Here is an 11,239-nt window from a genome sequence, read left to right as displayed (position 1 = left end):
GTTTTTCACAATCCAATAGCTGATGTGTTGGATGATGTCTGCAGTCGAAGCTTTTCTCCATCAGCTAAATATGAGGTTGAAACGAGTATTGATACAAACTTGATCGGCAGCTAGTTTCTTTGTCATTTTCAGCAACAGTCTCATCACAAAGCTCAGATGAAAGTTTGAATTCATGGTATGAGAAGCAAAGAAATCCATTGGATGAGCTAAGTCCCAGTGCACATGAATTTCAAGATCCTTATGCACTGTTTTTGGAGTCAGATAGAGAATCGATATTATTCAAGAGATCTGTTTACAAGTTTTCATGGGAGTTTCCTTTCAATAGTTCTCTCTTGTTGTTCATAAGCAAGCACTTGTGGAGAATTCAAACAATAGCCAGAATTCTTACTTGGTTGCATTGGTTATTTCACTTCACTTGATCAGGTGATGAATGGAAAAGTTTGACTAGGTTTTATTGAATAAGCTCCATTTTGAGCATATTTTCCGGTTTGTGAGTTGTGTTTTAGTATTGAGCCAGTTTCAAGTTAGTTTGTGTCTATCTTTGAGTCATCAGTATTCAGTCATGTAATTTCAGCTTGATTTTTGGACTCCATGCCCAATGGATAAGGCATTGGTCTGCTCTCCCAAAGATCTACGGTTCTTGGCACGTCCAAGGAGCTACCATCCCCATTGGAGCCAATGTTAGTGTCAGTGTATTCACACTGCCATCAGTGATCAAAATTACTCTTTTGCATTCATGTTAGGTGTCTCATTCGATCAGTTGCATTCCATTAGGTTATGGATCAACTGATGGTAGTGGTTTCATTTCAGTTTCCCTCATGTCATATACCTACTGACTTGTTCAAACATATTTTAGTTGTCCATAATCAGTTCAATTTCATTTTCTACCAATCCTAGGGTTTAGTGTTAGGGTTTCAATAGATTTTATGGTTTGTCCTCATGATCATTTAGAATTAATAAAATCATCAACAGACACATGAGGAGGATGAAAAAGTTCATAAAGACATTATATTTCGTTTGAAAATTGAATAAAGCTCTTTAAACTCAAAACTATGTTTTGAGGTAAAATAGAGCATTTGTACTTAAATAGTTTCATTTCATGTAATTTATGTAATTTTATTGTTCCTATATGTAATAAGTATCCACAAGCTTCCCTTGGTGACAATGCTAGCTCCTGCCACTACAAAAGGTCAATGTGATTAGTATCAGTCCACCTGCAAAAAGCCAAAATATTAGCAAAATAGAGTATTTTGGAAAAGCTATCAAAACAATAGAAAAGTGGGTTTTGGTTTATGAAAATAAATTAAAAGAGGAAAAGTATAAAAGCCAATTCATATGTTTTATTGCTTCATTGTTGAATTGGAGAGCTAAGGAGAATTGAAAAACACGATTTTGAGCCAAGGGAAGAAAACAGAGGAAAACTGGAGTATCTTCCCAGCACTGCGCATCTATTTCATAGTGCTGCGCATTAAAAGTGCACTTCGCATCTATTTCTCTTCTACAATGTTAATTTACTCATGCACTACATATTAAAAGTGTGTTGCACACCTGTTGACCAGTGCTACGCACCTATTGGGGAAGGTTCAACCACCTCAAACTTGCTATCAAAACACCTCCAAAGCTATTTAATGCTTATTCCAAGTAAGTATAGTCCTCAACCTTGCTAAAGAAAATCTCTTGCTTGGTTTATTGAGTTGTGTGGTCTCATCTAAAGCAAACCCTAGTATCTATGAATTTCTTCTCCAAAACCCTAGTTAATCACTAAATCACCTCTCACAAGTTATAAAACACCTACTATTTCTTTCTTATTCCATTTTTTACTTATTTTCCTATGTTCCCTCCCCTGTCCTTAATTCACTAGAACTAATTTCCCAAAACCCTACCCTCTATATAAAACCCTAGCCCTACACTATTCCCAAACCCTAATTCCCAAACCCTACATTTTCACCACACCTACTTCCCTATCAAACCCTTATCCCACATTCTAAACCCTACTCACTTCCCTCATTCCCCTCATTCCTTAAAACCCGAAAACTTCCACAACTTCGAGCACTCACATCCCCATACACCTCACTTATCTTATATTTTTAAAATCTCTTCATACTCATCTTGTTCCCACTACAATCCTTCATTCCACATCAGCTTCCACATCAACAAAACCCATGGAGAGAGACACAGACTATGAGAGGTAGGAGGAAACTTTTAGTGACATTTCTATGGAAAGACATGTGCCAAGGAGGCCTCACAAAGCGGGAAAATCATCCAGGAGGAACCTGGCGGGCTTACAGAGTTGCTTGCTTTCTCACTTGCCAAATCATGTTTTAGAAATCACTCTTTCTATGATTTTTGTGAAATGGTGGAGAGGGTCAAATTCCATCATGAGCTGGTCAGGTTGTTTGTTAGTCATCTAGACAAGGGTCAGGTTACCCTTTCCAGTGTTTCTTTCACATTATCACCTACTACTATTTTAGAAGCAACAGGTATCCCAAATGTAGGTGAACAATGGAACAAAGGGAAATATGTGGATAGAGAATATTATGAGCCTTATATTAAGGTTAGATATCATAGCAAGTCAACAAGGTATTTCCTTTCATGTACTTGGAGGACAAGTTTTCCTCGCTTATGAAGATCATCATCAAATACTTCATCTATGAGGGAAGGTTTACTTGCTTATATGCATACCACATCAGGTTATTGACGCACTTCACTAGGGTGAAAATGATGAACCTCCCCTACATTATATGTAGGAACATAGAAAAGATGGCCCATTATGTTTAGAGAAAACCATTTCCTCAACAGCTCAACAACATTTATCACTTCTCCTTTGATAAAGACGGTTTTCTTACATCACTTGAATTTTCTGAACATGCCATGGGAGACCTTCGTTTCCCATGAAATATTCAAAGGCCCTCAAGTATTTTCATCAGTGCTTCATGAGGAAGGAGGACCTTTAGGACAACCAGGTGTCCAAAAGACTGAGACTACAGGAGTGCCAGTATTTGTCACTTATGAGAGAGGCACTAGGAGGCTTTTTGTTGCTGCCAGGTGAGTATTATCTTCACCAGGGGTGGAAGGGGTCTCGTTTTCTTCTCCAGATCATAGGCAAATGTTATCTCCACTGGGAGTGGAAGGGGCTTTGCCTTCTTCTTTAGCTAGACAGGTACAAGTTGACCAGAAGCGCAAGGACAAAGATAAAGGGAAGAGAAATATGCATGTGGAGAACCCTAGTGAAGGGAAAGAGAGAGATTTTTTCTTGGTTGATCGTGAGGTAGCTCAAGAGAAGAATGTCATGGACTTGAGTGCTCAAGACTCAAGGATCAAAGACATGATCATCAAAGAGAAAGAGGCTGAGATACATGCTTTGTCAGTAAATCTAGAGAGGGCCAAATGGATCATTAACTATCTGGAGTAGGAAAAAAAATAGTTGACATACAAGCAAGACCTCATGGAGTTACAAATGATCAAAGAAAATCGACAAAGAGGAAAAGAAAGCAAAGGTCAAGATGACCTCCATTGTGCAAGAAATTGAGAATGACCGATAGAATTGGTTAGAAAGGGTGAACATTCACTTAGAGAAGTTGCTTGATAAGGCCAATAAAGAGAAGAAAATGCTTCGCCACATGGCCTATCACTATTTAACCAGGAATAAGATTTGCAATTCAAGGGTAAAGAGGCTTAAGGCTAAGTTGAAAAAGGCCTTAAGGGGAAAAAAGGAGCATGATAAACTCAAAATATTGGCTAAAGATTCATTAGATCATAAAAGCACTTAATGAGGTTACCTCTTGCCAAATTTGAAGAAATTTTGAGAAATTTTGGTTATTTTGCATTTTTGGAAATTTTTACATAGGAAATTTCAATAGGTGCGCATTGTGCTTTTAACGGGGACCTCCTTTTGCAAAATTGTTTGCATTTTTGGAATCAGCATGGAAACATATTAAAACCCAAAGTGTTTTAGAAGTTTTGGATGAGATCTTGGCCTCCAAAAGGGCAAAAAACACCTAGAAAGTGCCCTCTTTGCCACGTTTTTTCCACACGGGAAGCAGTCTTGGGAGAATCAACATTTGGAGGGGAAAATGAGCTCCAAATCAGAAAAATAAAATTGTTCCAGAAATTAGACAGGCAAGGCTTTCCAACAAGTCATCTTGCACCTCATTTGGACACTAGAAAGGCCTTCAAAACTGCCCCTAGAATGGCACTGCGCATTAAATTTTTGACGTTGCACATTAAATGGATTTTTCCAGTTTTGCTTAAAAGTCCAGATTTCTCCTACTTTTCGCTGCATTTGACTTTTTCTTCACTAATTGGTAAATGTAGCATGGTAAATGATGTATTTGATGTAAATATGGATGAAAAACACCTCATAGGATAGATACGTCAAGTTTCAAGTGTTTTGATGATGAATGAATTGGTTTCCTAACTTTTAGAGGCAAGATGTTCCACCGCCTACTTTTGTGTTCCTAGTTTAGATATGCTTGGAACCACCCCTCTTCTCATGGGTTGGACCCCTGATAGCTAGCATGAGTAGTTTCCTTGCCTATATTATGTACTTTTTCAGTCATTTGCAAATGTTGGACTCTTGTGGAAGTGGTAGCACGCATTGTACATTTCTATTTGCAGCTTGGCAAGGAATAAAACTGGGTTTCACAGCTATTTTTGTAGGATTCTTGTGATATTGAGTTTATGAATTGTTTCTTATTTGTAATAAGATTTTTCTTGTGTTTTAATATGTATCCAAATCTTTCTTTATCTTCTAAACTGAATGAATCAAGGTGAATATACGAAATACACTAAGTTTCAATGCTTTGTCTTAAGAATGCATTCAGTCTTTTGTCTTTTTCAACAGTTTGGAGACTATTCATGCTCCTCAAACCCTATTCAACCCCTCAACAGTCTAAATCTACCATGTTAACCAATTTCTAGTACATAAATCCTTTGTCTACCTTGCCCCACAAAACCGGTATGTATCCTTGATTTGATTTCCTGGACCCAACTTGCTTACTCCATTTGAGCCAACAACCAATCATCAAAATCAACCAAAAACCCTTGAGCTACTATACATAGCCTAAAATCTAATTTCATTTCAGTCATCTCAAGCTATAATTGTAGTCATCTTAACCGAGATTGACAAGGAGAGAGCTCTCTCCCGTCCTGGTAGGGCTAACTACCAGCTTAAGCATGGTTTGTGGTTATCCTAAGATTGCCTCCCTTCAGCCTGAGGTTGATCTAGGCTCTAATAGAGTGTACCCTTGCAAAGCTTGGGTGCTTTCACTAGCAAGGGTCGTTGTCTGGAGGTGAGCATAACTACTTCTGATACCTTGGTTAGTAGGCCTAGGGCGTAATTACCCCAGACTATTTTCACAAGGCCCTTGATTTTGACTTTCTTGTATTTTAGTGTCTGGTCCTGATCACCTGGAGCAGAAATACTTGAAATTTATTTGATTGCTTGTATTTTTAGGGACTTTTAGAGAGTGCTCTTTGCTCCTAGTTGGCCTAACTTTACAATTTTTTGAGTATTTAAGTATATCTTCTTAAAATAATTCAAAGTGGCTGATTAGCTAGCTCGTTAGTCCAGGACACTTCGTGGGCTATGACATATGAGTCTGGATCCTTCTCCTTGAAGGCATAGGAGCAATCCTGCCAGTGGTTTTCAACCAGTGGTAGTAGGTGCATCAGAGATTGATCCTCCATTTGGAGTTAATGATTCATAAGATAGACGTGGTACAAGTAGAGAATTAGAGAGGAACAATTCAGTTCTTTCTTGAATCCTCGTCCAATTGAAAGAAAATATTGAGTTTGAAGAGCTTCCTAAGTCTATTGCAGCTCCTAATTTTCTTCTTCCTCCTGATTATCCAGACGTTTTATTATACATCAGGACTCTTACCAATAGGACTTCAAGCCTAGGTTTATATTGATCTTCTTCTTCGATGACAACTTCTAGAAGCATGGCATCCACGAAAAGTGCTATGAGTATGAAAACTACAGTATCTATACAAGGACAAAGAACCATTTCTATATCTTCTATTACTCCTAGCACTGCTATATTTGGTTCTACTTTCATTTCCATCTTCGAGTGGGATTTCTCAAGCTATTTCCTCTAGCATTGGCATTTTCCCTTTTGGAATGCCAACCAGTGTGATTCCTTTGGTTCCTTTAAGTATTCCATCAGTTTCCTCCACATCCATGGCAAGTGGATCAACTTAATTTTAGGGTCTCTCATTTAGGTGTTGTCATATACCACATTCCAATCCAAATTTAGGATCAGTGCCTTTTTCCTCTAGGGGTCAAAGTTATAATTCATTTCAAAGTTAGACAAACCCTTCGATTAGTGGGTTAGGAGCCAAGAATCAATCCTATTTCGGACGACAAGGGAATATGCCATATTCTTCTGTCAGTTATTTTCAGAACTTTTATCCCTATGCTAATGCATGGAACTCTTACCAAGGGCTCTCTGCTCCTTTTAACACTTCTCTAGGGTGCAACTTTACTAGTTACGGATATTTTTCGACAGGAGTTGGTCAAACTTTGGTTTTTTTTGGACCATAAGGAGCTCATTATAGTTCAGTTGGGTCTACTAGTTAATTTAGTCAACCTGGTGCCTTCACAAATGCGGGCCATTCTTTTCAGAATGTTGGGAGTTCCGCCCACACTGGGTGGAGTCCTCAGGGTCCACCACGACTCCCTTTTCTAGAAACGTTAAACTTGTCAAATCTCTCTAAATTTACTAATTATCCGATTAGGTATGACTTGGTTTGGCCTCTGGTCCCAACCAAACTTCCCTCAGATATACCAAAATGTGAGGGGAAGATTGGTGAAGATCCGGGTGACCACGTAACCACTTTCCACTTATGGTGTTAGTCCAACTCCATGATATACGATTCAATCCGGTTGAGATTATTTCAATGTACCCTAACTGGAAATGCGACTAAGTGGTACATAAAACTCCGAGGAGGCACCTTCAATTCTTTCGGCGATTTGGCTACTATCTTTTTGAACCATTTTGAATTGTGTGTCTGATATGATGCTGGAACTAAGATTCTGGCTAATTTACAACAGGATCAAGCAACTCACATTTTGGATCATATTCAGTAATGGAGGAGAAGGAAGCAGCTCATTAAAGCTAATATTCCACAAGAATTCCTTATTGAATTGTTTCTTAAATCGTTACAGGCTGTGATCTATAAAGGCATGTCTCTCTCCGGTGATTCCATCGAAGAGCAGGCTATTTTCAGAGCCCAGCAGTTGGAACTTATATATTCTCAGTCTGGGGTTCTTCAAAAAATTCTACTTGATGCTCCTAGATCCAAGGTGGATATAGCCAAACCAAATCTAGGTCCTCATGGCGACGGGCTAGTCAGATCAATTGATGCTAACACGACTAACCTGCTGAATCAATTGCAACAGCTGTATTTACAAACTACTTCTTTTGTGCAGGAATCGTCATCTGTATCTACACCTTCCCAAATGACGTCTATAAACGTCATCCAAAATTCTAACCCCAAAGGAAACCAACAATCTGGTGGGAAGAAGAAAGGACGATGTAGGAAAAAGAGCCAGGATGGGGAGGGCAATGCAAACAAACCTAGCAATGATATCGGAGGTGTTAGGAAAGAGTCTAAGAAAAAAGTAAAATTTCCATGCAAGTTATGCAATGGGGATAATTTGACTCATCTCTTCCCTAAGATCCAAGACAGTCAGTGCTTGTTAGTACAACAGGGGTCCTCTAGCTCCCAGGTTGTCCTCACTAACAATTTTCCCTAAGGGCAGCAATTACTTTCTCGCGAAAACTCTAATGATGGTACCCCCATGGGGAAAATAGGAAGAGGATAATTTGTCAAATGTTTACATGATGAGCTTGCATATTGACGTTGCTACGAGATCGCATGATTATGGTGAATTAGAATCATATAAGGTTAAGTCTGCTTCTGATGCCTTAGAGTCCCTCCATATTAAGATGCCCTATCTTGAGTCTATACCTCGGATGCTGAAAGGCTCCACAAAGTGCTCGACCATTAACCCTAATGCTGGGGCAGCCCAGAACTACTCGATTGTAGAAGATTTGGCTCAGAGTCCTTGTGCTATGCTAGCATTAGAGGTACTCCAGTCATGCCCTGCTCAGAGGAGTCCATTACTCCCTGAAATCGAAGCAGTAGATCCAAAAAATTCTCTTGTGCTTACTTTTGATATGTCAAATGTCAAAAAGAGACTCCCCCATCATATGGATTTTTAGATAAAGTCTACATATCGAAAGACCAACATCTTTTGAACTGTTATCAATGAGGGAGCTTCCACATGTGTGATGTCTATGTCATGTTGGAAGGCCATTGGATAGCCTCGATCTGTTCCTTCACCGACTCTATTGATGACATTTGATGGACATTCTCATAGGCCACATGGGATTATTCCAACCTTTCCCATCTGTGTTGGAGGAAAGGTGGTAAATATTGCGGTGGAAATATTTGATACGAATCTGGATTACAACCTCCTCTTAGGCAGGAATTGGATTTATGAGAGGGATGCCATAGTTTCATCGTTACTTCGCATCCTTTGTTTTCCTCATGAGGGGAGGATCATAAAAGTTGATCAGATGTACTATTATTTGGGTGACTCCCATGCATTCTGAGTCTACTGCTCCATTAGTGGACAATCCCATGCAACCTATAGAGAATTTAGGAGTTGGGATGTACTCTTCTTTAATGTGTACTTTTGATCTTCCTGCTCCTACAACTAGAATCAATGATATTTCATCCTCCAAGGGACCTTCTCGAAGAGAGTTCTTTTGAACTCATTATTTTTCAGACCCTTGGCCTTTACTCTCATCTACCACCACATTAGATGGAGGGAAAGTAGGTGGAATGGAATGTCCTATGTCTACAACAGAAATTGTTTATCAATCTATTGTTAACTCTGTAGACTCCCACCCTACTACTTTCTCACCAGAGGAGTTAGCTGGAGATGTGGCTCTGGCCTAGACCCTAGATTCAACTTTAGCTCAGGATTGCTTAGATACAGTCTTACCATCTGAAGAAGCAATTCTAGATGAAATTATGGGTGTTGATAGACCATGGGATGATCTACATCATTGTTCATATTTCCTCCCTCATTTGTAACAAATTGAGTCAAGTTTGTGCAGTCCTTCTACTAGTGATGTTCATACAATTTTAAACCCTTTTGCCCTAGCACCATTTTTTGTTGAAGGTAACATGTCTATTATCTCACAAACTATACTAGTGAACATCTCTAGGAGTCCTAACATAATCAAAAATGTCCCCATTGGAGCTGACTATTCCCCTAAAGAAAAATGAACTCATACCGATCTATTCAAAGCATTTCCTGATGTCTTCGCTTGGTCTTATGAGGAAATGCCTGGAATAGATCCATCTATAGTCCAACATGAGATCAAGACATACGAAAATGCTAAACCTATTTGTCAAAAAATTTGACCAATTAATCCTAGAAAAGCACCAACTATCAAGGCTGAAGTCGAAAAAATGCTAAAGGCAGGTTTCATATACCCCATTCCTTTAACAGAGTTGGTCTCTAATCTAGTCCTCGTAGACAAAAAGCAAGGAATGGTTCGAGTATGCATTGACTTTAGGGACCTAAATAAAGCTTTTCCGAAATAAAATTACCCACGCCTTTTATCGATCAAATTATTGATGAATGTGTGGGCAATGATTTTTTTTCTTTCATTGATGGATTCTCTGGTTACAATCAAATTACTATCCGTCCATAAGATCAGCACAAGACAACCTTTATTTGTCCTTGGGGTATGTTTGCATACAAAAAGATGTTGTTTGGCCTCAAAAATGTTGGCACCACCTTTTAGTAGGCCATCTCTTATGATTTTCAAGATATCAAGCACGTTATCGAAGCATCTCTGGATGATTTAGCTTCTCGTTCTCAAAAGAGAATTGATCATCCTAAGCACCTTCAGTTGATCTTTGAGCGGTTTCATTTTTATAAGATTTAGTTGAACCCGAACAAATGTGTTTTCACAATCACACCAGATCGGTTGTTAAGATTCATCGTGTCAGTAGAGGGGATTCACGTTGATCCCTTCAAGGTGGAGGCAATACTTCAATTTCCCCCCTTGTCTTCCATACATCAACTTCAAAGTCTCCAAGAAAAAGAAAATTTCTTGAGGAGATTTATAACAAATTATGCCGAGATCACAAAAGGATTTATGTGCTTTCTTAAGAATGGGGTCCCATTTTTATGTGATGATTTTGCGCAATGATCTTTTGATACATTGAAAAAATAATTAACCTATGCTCCATTGTTGAGTCCACCCGATTATAGTAGTGATTTCATCTTCTATCTTGATGCAATAGAATCAACCATTGGTATGGTTCTGGTTTAGGAAGATGATGCTTTATGTGAACATGTAATCTACTATCTAAGTCAAGGCTTGGTAGGCCCTTAACTGCACTATTCTCCCATCAAGAAATTAGCTTTGGCATCTGTCCATGTTGTCCAGCAACTTCGACATTACATTCTACTTCAAAAAGCGTCCTTCTTAGCAGTCGTCAATCCATTTTAGTTTCTTCTCAATAGGTGAGTGATTGGGGGAAAATATAATAGATGGATTGTCATTTTGCAATAATTTGATCTCTAATTCATGTGGGATAAATCTAAGAAATATTTAGTATTTGCATAGTTGATATGAGAGCTACCTTGTGAGGAAGAAATTATTCACAAGGAAAATTTTCCTGATGAACATTTTTTTTCTTATTTCTTCACAAGATCCTTGGTATGGGGATATCATTATATATCTCCAGAATTTGAATTTTCTGCCCACTTTTTCCAAATATGAGCATAGAAAGTTACGTCACCTCGCTAAGAATTATGTTATTATAGGTGACACATTATATCGTTGCAGGATTAATTCAATCCTTAGGCGTTGTTTAACCTTGGAAGAAGCTGAGTTAGTTCTTAATGATTGCCATAGTGGAGCGTGTGGCAGTCATCTATTTGGGCTTGCAAAATCCCAAACATTTCTGTGAGCAAGCTACTTTTGGCGTTCGATTTTCAAATATTGCATTGAAACAGTCAAAAGATGCCATCCTTGCGAAGTATAGACTCAGAAAATGCACGTACATCTAGCTCCCCTTTTCTCTGTTATCACTGCCGGTCCTTTCATGAAATGGGGCATTGATTTTACTACTTGTAATCAACCTTCGGTAGGAAATCACAAGTACATCATTATGGTGATAGACTACTTTACGAAGTGGGTTGAGGC

The sequence above is a fragment of the Pinus tabuliformis genome, chromosome 8, assembly GCF_031772625.1.
Source record: "Pinus tabuliformis cultivar Carrire ecotype Pingquan chromosome 8, CPIR1, whole genome shotgun sequence".
In the NCBI taxonomy this organism is placed as follows: domain Eukaryota; kingdom Viridiplantae; phylum Streptophyta; class Pinopsida; order Pinales; family Pinaceae; genus Pinus; species Pinus tabuliformis.
This window is presented reverse-complemented; position numbering follows the sequence as displayed.